This window comes from Sapajus apella, unplaced genomic scaffold (assembly GCF_009761245.1).
Source record: "Sapajus apella isolate SASKATOON/1434 unplaced genomic scaffold, GSC_monkey_1.0 scaffold1, whole genome shotgun sequence".
Taxonomy (NCBI): Eukaryota; Metazoa; Chordata; class Mammalia; order Primates; family Cebidae; genus Sapajus; species Sapajus apella.
The window spans coordinates 11,583,135-11,592,490 of NW_022436941.1; positions in this window are offsets into that span (position 1 = coordinate 11,583,135).

The window sequence follows — 9,356 nt, forward strand, 5'->3', positions numbered from 1 at the left end:
TGTTCTCGAAGTCTAGGTTACACAGAACCGCCAGGACGAGTTACCTGTTGGCTCTGTGCAGAGGCACGCAGCCCTCGAGATGGCAGTGGTATGTTACAACCAAAGGGACAGTCCGATAGATACCCTAAGAAGAGCAGCTGAAGTTGATCCTTTAGAGGGCCACCCAAGGTTCAAGTTTTGTCTTTTTTCAGTCCCATAGAACACAACATCTCCAGGAATGGATTTGTATTCTTGGCCTCCCTTCATCTCAACCTATTTCCGAGAGAACTTGGATTGGGAATATAAATATTAATCTTAAAGGCAGAAATCTGAACTTTATATTCAAACTCAGGATATCTGTTTTTTAAGTAAAAGGAATCACTTCCGAATAAAACAATCCTCTGCCTTCTGCACACTGTAAGGCGCTATCATTAACTGCAATTAGCATGCATATGAACAGAATTTCCTTGGAACTGAGTCCTGCGAAGACAGGCATGGGTCTAAACATAAAATTAGATTTTAGGTATTAAAGCTGTCCTCTTAAAAAATAACCTTTAAGGCAGGGTTTCCCAGCTAGCACTGTTTACTTCTGGAATGTACATTTCTTTTTATTGGGGTTGGGATATCTTGTGCATTTGTAGGATGTTTAGCAGCATCACTGGCTTCTACTCCAGCTAGATGTCTGGTGACTGCTCTTCCCTCTAGTCATGACAATCGGAAATGTTTCTGGGAATTTCTGATTGCCTCAAAGGGCAAGTTTGCACCAGAGAGCAAGTTTGCACCCCACTTGAAAACCACACTGCTTTAAAGTTATGAAAAGACCATCTTTTGACGTTTCTTGTTCACTTTTACCGAAGCTACTCAGAAATAGTCACTTTTTCTGATTCTCATCAAACTTTGAGAGATCCCATTTAAAACTGTTGTCTGAACCCATCAGACCCAAAATGTTTTTTCCAGATATCATTCTATTGCAAGATATTTTATATGCAGATATGCTAATTTGTGCTAATAAGTTAAGTGTACCCCGTAAAGACCTACTGATTACCAAAAGGTGCCTATTTGGGGTGGGATAATAAAAGTGTTCCTTCCACACTGTAAAGCCTTCTAAAACAGAATAGGTTGGAGATTAGAGATTGGCCTGGACTTCAGACACCTTCAACAAGGACCTTGGCATCTACACAGTGTTCTGTGGTGGCCCTCATGGCCCTGAGTCAACACACTTCATTTCCCTTTCATGTTTTAAAATTAGGTTTCTGACTTTCAATAAGGAAACCTATTTCCATATCCACTGTGCTATCTGAGATTGGCCTTTGGCAACCTAGTTTAATGGTGCAATCATTGTGGTAATAGCATGTTAAGTAGCATGAATAAAATAGATACTTGATGGGCACATTTACCATTTATTGAGTACCAACTGTGTATCAAGCTCTGCATCACTGGGCTACAAAAGGGAGGTGAGGGCACATTTCACTGATAAATTATTTTCCTCAGAAATACAATTATTAGGACAATTTTTATAAATGTTACTAGAAAAAGTGAATAAGAACCCATAAATAAATATTCCAATGACAAGTAGAAAATAAGTGTTCTAATTGACAAGATCATTATTGTGGACCAAATGTCTAAAATTCTCTCATATAGGACTCTCAGTAGCTTTACTATTTAATATTAAATGCTTACTTTCAGAATCTAAATTCCAAGAAAATCAAGAAGGTATATTACACAGTATTGATTAATGCATTAATATGCTGCAGAAAGAAACTGCAAAATCTCAATGGATTGATACAACAAAGGCTTATTTCTCACTTTTCCCAGTTACAGCAGCATTTGACAAACCAATTATTCCCTTTATTTTGAGCCATATTCATTTTGTCTTTTGTATACCACTCTCTCTTTTTTCTCCTTCCACCACACTCCAAGCTCTTTTCCTATGTTCCCCTCATTCCCCAAACCTCTATGAGTATACCAGAGCTCAGTCCTCACATCTATTCTCCTAAGACTGTGGCTTTAAATATTACCCACATGCCTTTGATTTCTAAATTTTTAACATCTAGGACCTCTGTCTGAACCCCCGACTCATATTCTACATCTCCACTTGGATATATAATAGAAACCTCATATTTAACATGCCCTAACAGAACTCTTAGTTTTCTTCTGTCATCAAAAATTTTCTCTCCCCTGTTGATATCTAGGCAAATGGCAACCCCATTTTAGTAATGAGCACAATAACCAGGGGCTTATCCTTTAATTAACTCCTCTTTCTCTCCTTGTGCAGTCTATTAGCAAGACCTAGTGATCGGAACCGAATTCCTTTCATTCACACCAGTGCCACCACCTAAGATGAAACCACTGTCATCTTCCATCTGACTGTAACTCATCATAAGTTGTGCCCAATATTTGACTTTTGTATCCCTATTTATCCATTTACATCATTTACATACACTTTTATACTCCATTTCCCACATGGCAATCAGAGTGGTACTCTTTTAAAAATATAAATTTAGAACTTGTCACTGCTCTGTTCAAAATCCTCCAGTATATATAAACAGACCTCAAGACAATCCATATGTTGGAGGTAAGAGAAAAGAACTTTAAAGAAGTTGTTATAAGTATATTCAAGGTTTTAAAAGAAAGGGTAGCCATAAGAATAAGCAGATAGGGCCCGGCACAGTGGCTCACACTTGTAATCCCAGCATATTGAGAGGCTGAGTTGGGTGGATCACGAGGTCAAGAGATCAAGACAATCCTGGCCAACATGGTGAAACCCCGTCTCTACTAAAAATACAAAAATTAACTGGGAATGGTGGTGTGCACCTGTAGTCCCAGCTACTCAGGAGGCTGAGGCAGGAGAATTGCTTGAACCCGGGAGGCGGAGGCTGCAGTGAACCGAGATTGCACCACCGCACTCCAGCCTGTTGCAAAAAAAAAAAAAGAAAGAAAAAAGAAAAAGAAAACATAGCCAAATGTAACTTTTCAAGCTAAAAGTACAATGTCTGGAGTGAAATGCTCACTGGATAATCTAAATATCAGATTATAGGTTCCAGAAGAAGTGATTGGTGAAATTGCAAACAGATTACTAGAAATTATCCAATGTGAAGAACAGAAAGAGACTGAAAAAACTATGAAGACAGTTTTAGTAACCTGTAGGACAATATCAAGTGATCTAAACATGTAGTTGGGAGTCCAAGAGGTAGAGATGAGACAAGAGTGGAACAGAAAGAATATTGGAAGAAACAACAGCCAAAATGAACTGTCTATTAAGTCTTCAGTGTGCTGATTTTTATCTCAGAGTCTGCTTTCCAGGGAAATCAACCTATGACATTTGTTGCCAGGAAGGACCCAAGGAGGCTAATTTGGATGGATTTTGGAGCTGGATCGCCCACTGTTGGGCAGGTAATGAATACCTAACCACTGATATTTGTGTAACACAGATAGTCCCTGGCAGTTTTTTTCAACTTCCAGTGGAGATGAACTGGAATCATATACTACTGGAATGCCTTCACTGTATCAAGCATTTGAAAAATATGGAGGAATACTAATTATAAGAATAAAGAAATTGAATGACAATTTCAAAGTTTGATTGATGCTCTAGAAAAAGACAAAAAAAAAAAAAAGATAATTGGCAACTAAAAGCTAAGTGTGAAGGCTGGAGGACCTTTTTGGAAGCGTCAAGTCTATCAATGCCTACAGTGAGAAGAGAGAGGAAGCTAAGGACCAAAACTAGGACTTAAGAGTAGCACAGCTTCAAAGAAGGTTAAACTCTTAAAAAATGCATATTTGCTATGCCAACCTCAGGGCTCTGGTTGGGAAATGGGACCATGACAGGGATAAAAGACCCTGAAAATTATGAGTTCTCAGATTTTAAATGATCTGGTCTTTAGAAGTGACCTACTCTTTTCTTAATGACTAGCATTCCCTCGTTTCTTTAAGGCAATGTAAAGCCTTTTCCCCAGTAAGACATTAGCTTTCCCAGGCTCTTCTCCCTCCTTCCCTCCAGATACCTATATCCATAAGTAGGCTTAATTAACAGCAAAATCTGGCCACAGATATGTTGGGCCTCAAAAAGAAGGAATATACCCCAAAGCAGCTACAGAATCTAGCTAGCATATACCATCAGTTACAGAGAGATTATGCTCCGGAGGATGCACTGGATTTAGAGGGTGTGTGATTGAGGATGTGGAACATAAAAGTTAGTCAATTAGAAAATACTGTATTAAAATAGAGGATTTAACACCTAGTAAGGCTCTCAGGAGTTGGTCTAAACACAGTGCTTCTAAGGCTGCTCTTAATGGGCCATAAATTTACAACCTCACAGCAAGGCTATGTTAACTGTCCTGCCTTCTATTACAATATATTCTGAAGTGACATAAATTAGCTGGACATCCTATAGAATATCACACCCATTCACTATATCAATAACATCATGCTGATTGAACAAGATGAACAAAAAGTTACTGTTCACTGAAGGCCTTGGTAAGACAGACGTGTTCCAGAGGGGAGTGATAACCTCTAAGTAGTTTCAGGGAACCACTACATTAGTAATATTTGGGGGTCCAGTGTCCTAGGGCATTCTAAGACATCCCCTCCAAAGTACAGGACAAACTATTGCTTTTGACACTTGCATTTTCTACCATGACTAAGGAAACACAATGTTTAGAAGACTTCTCTGGATCATGGAGGCAGCATATGTCACAACTAAGAATAATGCTATGCTATGCCTCATTCTGTGTGTGATAAAATGCTGCCAGGTTTTAGTGGGGCTGAGAGTAGTAGAAAGGATTTTGCAATAGGTCCAGGTAGTGGTGCAAGCAGCCGCCTGGGCTGCATAACATGAAAGATCCTTTACTTTTGGAAATACCAGTAACACAATAAGATGCCATTAGATTTATGGCAAGCCCAAATGCGAGAATCGTAGTACAGACACCATCAGTTCTGGAACAAAGCTATTCCATCTACAGCAGAAATTTACACTGTTTTGAAAGGCCATCAAGTGACCATGCAGATGGCACTGCCCATCCTTGTCTATTTTCTGTCAGACCCACCAAGGCATAAGGTTGAGCAGGCCCAGAAGTAATCTGTAAGAAGATAGAATTGGTACATGTGAGATCAAGCACAGGCAAGACTGGGCAGAACATGCGGTCTGAACATGCAGAACATGATCAGATAGCCTAGACACCCATGTCATCTGCTACTATTCCACCAGTGCCTCGATCTCACATCACATGAAAGAGCTGTTATCACCAGTTGATGGGGGAGAAAAGTTAGAGCTTGGTTCACAAATGGATTGACTCAATTTCCATTGATACTTGAAAGATAAAAATGAAGGGAAATTTCTAAGTGAGCAAATTTAGGGCAATGACCTGGTCATCTACTTTGGATGGAAAGGGAAGTTGCCTGAGCTGAGCTTAGAAAATACATAAATTCATGCACAATGACCAATGACTTGGCCAGCTACTTAGGGACCTGGAAAAAGAAAGACTGGAAGATCAGGAACAAGGAGGTCTGAGATAGATGCTTAGAAATGGATGAATGGGAATGAGCACCAAGCATGACAAACCTCAGATTGCATGATCATGCTCACCAGGGAGAAATCACCGTAAGAGTGACACTATACCCCCATGAAAACAAGCAGAACAGATAAAGGACTCCTACCAATCAATAATAATAAAAAGACAACTCAATTAAAATGGAGGAAAAGTCTCCCTTTACAAAAGCAGATAAATATTGCCCAACAAGCACATGAGAAAGTGTTTAATATCACTAGCTGTCAGGAAAATGGAAATTAAATGGGAAAAAATAGTATTTCACACTCACTAAACCAGATAAACTAAAAGACAGTAACATCAACTGAAACTAGAACTTTTATACATTTCAGGGGTGCATAAAATGGCACATCATTTTGGAAAAACTGATATGGCAACATTTTATGTAGTAAAACAGGCACCTGTTGTTTAATCATAAAATCTCAATCATGATTATTTATGCAAGAGAAATGAAAATATGGGCCCACAAAAAGGCATATACACAAATATTCCTAACAACTCCATTCAAAATATCCAAAAACTAGAAATAACCCAAATATCCATGACATTTAGTAAACAAATAGTGCTACATCCACGCAATAAAATACCACACAGAAATTAAAAAGTGATTATTCAATATACACAACATGGATGAATTTGAAAATAAACATTTGAAGCTAGACATAAAAGAGTACATAGTATATGATTCCATTCATATGAATTTCAAAACAGATAAAATCAATCTCTGGTGATAAAACTCAGAACAATGGTCACGTGTGGGGCAATCAGAATAATTGGAAGGAGAATTTTGTAGGGTGATGGAAATATTCTATATTTACTTCTGTACTTTAAGATCTGTGCATTTGACCACATGTAAAATTTACCTTTAAAAGTACAATCCAATGTCCTATCTCTCTGATACTAATTTCTGCCGCCACTCTCTCTGCTCCAGCCTGTCTGTCCCCTTAATGTTCCTCACCCTTTGTACTCACATTCTTTCTGCCTGAAAACTCTCTTCTGCCAGAGAGCCACATAGCTTCTGCTCCCTCATTTGACTGTGCACAAAAATGTATCTCAAATCAAAAAGGCCCACTTTTACTGACTTACATAAAATACCACTACAGTCTTATTCTATGCCTATTTCCTGCCTCCTTTTTCTTCTCCTTCATCATACTTATTACTTTTTGTATACATTATGAAAGTAGAGACTTATTTTGTTCTCAGCTCTGTCACAACTCCTAGAACACTGCCTGACATTATAAATATTTGTTGAAGAGTTGTTACATTGAATATATTTCAGATTACTATATTGAAAAATCAAAGATATACTCAGTCATAGGTGATATTTTTAGGTGAGTTATTTGTCTATATTGTAAAATAATCCCAGTCAATATTAAGTCAGAGGTGAATTTTTAGGTGAGTTATTTATCTATATTGTAAATTAATGCTGAGATCGCTATTATTACAGGATTACTGGATTTACTTAGCTAGCTCCAAACAAGATTATCTGACTCCATTTGTAGTTTCTCAAATGTTGTGATAAAGCAGGCAAAAAAAGTCAAGTATCAAAACAGCTTTTACAGTCTTCTCCATGGGGAACTCTGAAAATATTCTGCAAAGGAAAGGAAGAAAATTAAGATGGTGTTTTATACATAGATGGAATGTGATGTAACAGAGTGATTTGAAGAGCTAGCATATATATTTTAGAAACAGAAAAGACCTTCTATATCATCTAGTAAAGACGACCTAACAGAAAATTATTAACAGGAATTTATTGTTTTTTATATCATTTTATTATAACCAAATAAACTGTAAGATCATTAAAAGTCTTACAGTTGATTTTTGGCACATCCAGTTGCGACTATCACCAATAGTGTTATTAAAATTCATGTTAATGACACTCAAAATATCCAAAAACTAGAAATAACCCAAATATCCATGACATTTAGTAAACAAATAGCGCGACATCCACACAATGAAATACTTCACAGAAATTAAAAAGTGATTATTCAATATACACAAGATGGCTGAATCTGAAAATAAACATTCTGAAGCTAGACATAAAAGAGGACATAGTGTATGACTCCATTCATATGAATTTCAAAACAGATAAAATCAATCTCTGGTAATAAAAATCAGAACAATGGTCACCTGTAGGGCAATGGTCACCTGTGGGGCAATTAATATAAAAGTGAATTGCTTGACCTTCTCATCTATTAAATCAATAACTATATACACTAAGAATTCTGTGGTGAACAAGAAAGATAATGCCCTTCCTGTTATGGGTTTACAGTCTACTGAAGGTAGGCAGACAATAAACTTGTAAACAAATAAATGAGATATTCCTAGTTAGTGATAAGGCTGGGAAGAAAATATGTCACTCTGCTGGGAGTGATATAGGTTGTCTGTGATCTACTTTCTTTAAGAGGAAACATTTAAGCTGAGATATGAATGGTAAGGAGGAGCATTCCAGACATAGAAAAACAAGTACAGAGGCTGTTAGAAAATAACAAGCCTAATATGTTGGAGGACTTATGTGGTTGGAACATGTTGAATCTATGAGATAAGATCAGAGATGTGAGCAATGGCTACATTATATAGAGCCTTGAAGTCCACATAAAGAATTTTGCTTTATTCTGAATGAAATGTTTTAATCAGGGAAATGACATAAACTGATCTGTGACTTTAAAAGAATCATCTTATTACTATTTAGACAATTGCATATAGGAGGCCACAAGTAAAAGGGCGACCTGTGATTAACTACTACAGTAATCCAGGGAAGAGGTAATGGATGGCAGATTGCTGTAGAGCGGTGGTTCTCCGCCTGCGGCATTTTGACCTAGAGCATATTTGGCATTGTCTGGAGACATGTTTGGTTGTCACAGTTGGGAAAAGGGGTGCTACTGGCATCTAATAGGGAGAGGCCAGAGATGGTGCTAAACCCCCAATGATGCACAGGACAGCTCCATACAACAAAAATGATTTGACCCAAAATGTCAATTGTGGCAAGGTTGAGGAATTCTGCTCTAGGATATTAGTACTATAAATGGAAATGAATGGACGAATGTGCTATCAAGAAGATGACTTTTATAGATTAGATGTGGGAAGTCAGGAAAAGGCAGAAATCCAGAATGACTCTCAGCTTTTGTGCTTGAGTCTCCAGCAATGCCATAGTGCCATTACTAAGTCGAAGAAGACTAGGAGAGAAGCACATGGAGGTGAAAAACAAGAATTCTCTTTTGGCCACACTATTCTTGAGATGCTTATTAGGCATCAAAAGTAGATGATGGTTAGATAGGCTGCATATATGAATATGAATCTCATAGGAGAGTAGATTTGAAATATGAGACATCTGCACAAAGAGCCTATTTAAACCATGGGAACAGATGACATCACCTGGAGGGAAATCATAGCTACAATAGAAAATGGAACCTATGAAAGAGAATTAAAATGGAGTAAATGGGGTAGGAATGAGATTCATGTATTCAATACTGAGGTAGTAAAAAAACTGGACACTAGAATAATGAAATTTAATTAAAAAATTACTATTAGATTGAGCTAAATAAAATTGCCCAGATAATTCTAGACCTATAAAAACATAAATTTCCTATATTTCAACTTAATAGAAAAAAATGGCCAATTATATCAAACGCTACTGAGAGACCAAGTATGATTTGAATGAGTGTAGAGATTATGGTGACATAAAGGCTCTTAGCGACTTTGACAAAAGCAGTTCCAGTGGAATAGAGGGGTGAAAAGCCTCGTTTTTTAAGTTGAAGAGAAAATTGCTAGTGAGAAAGGAATCAATCAGTTCTTTAAGGAGGATATAGGTTTAGAAAAGTATCTTTTTTTAGA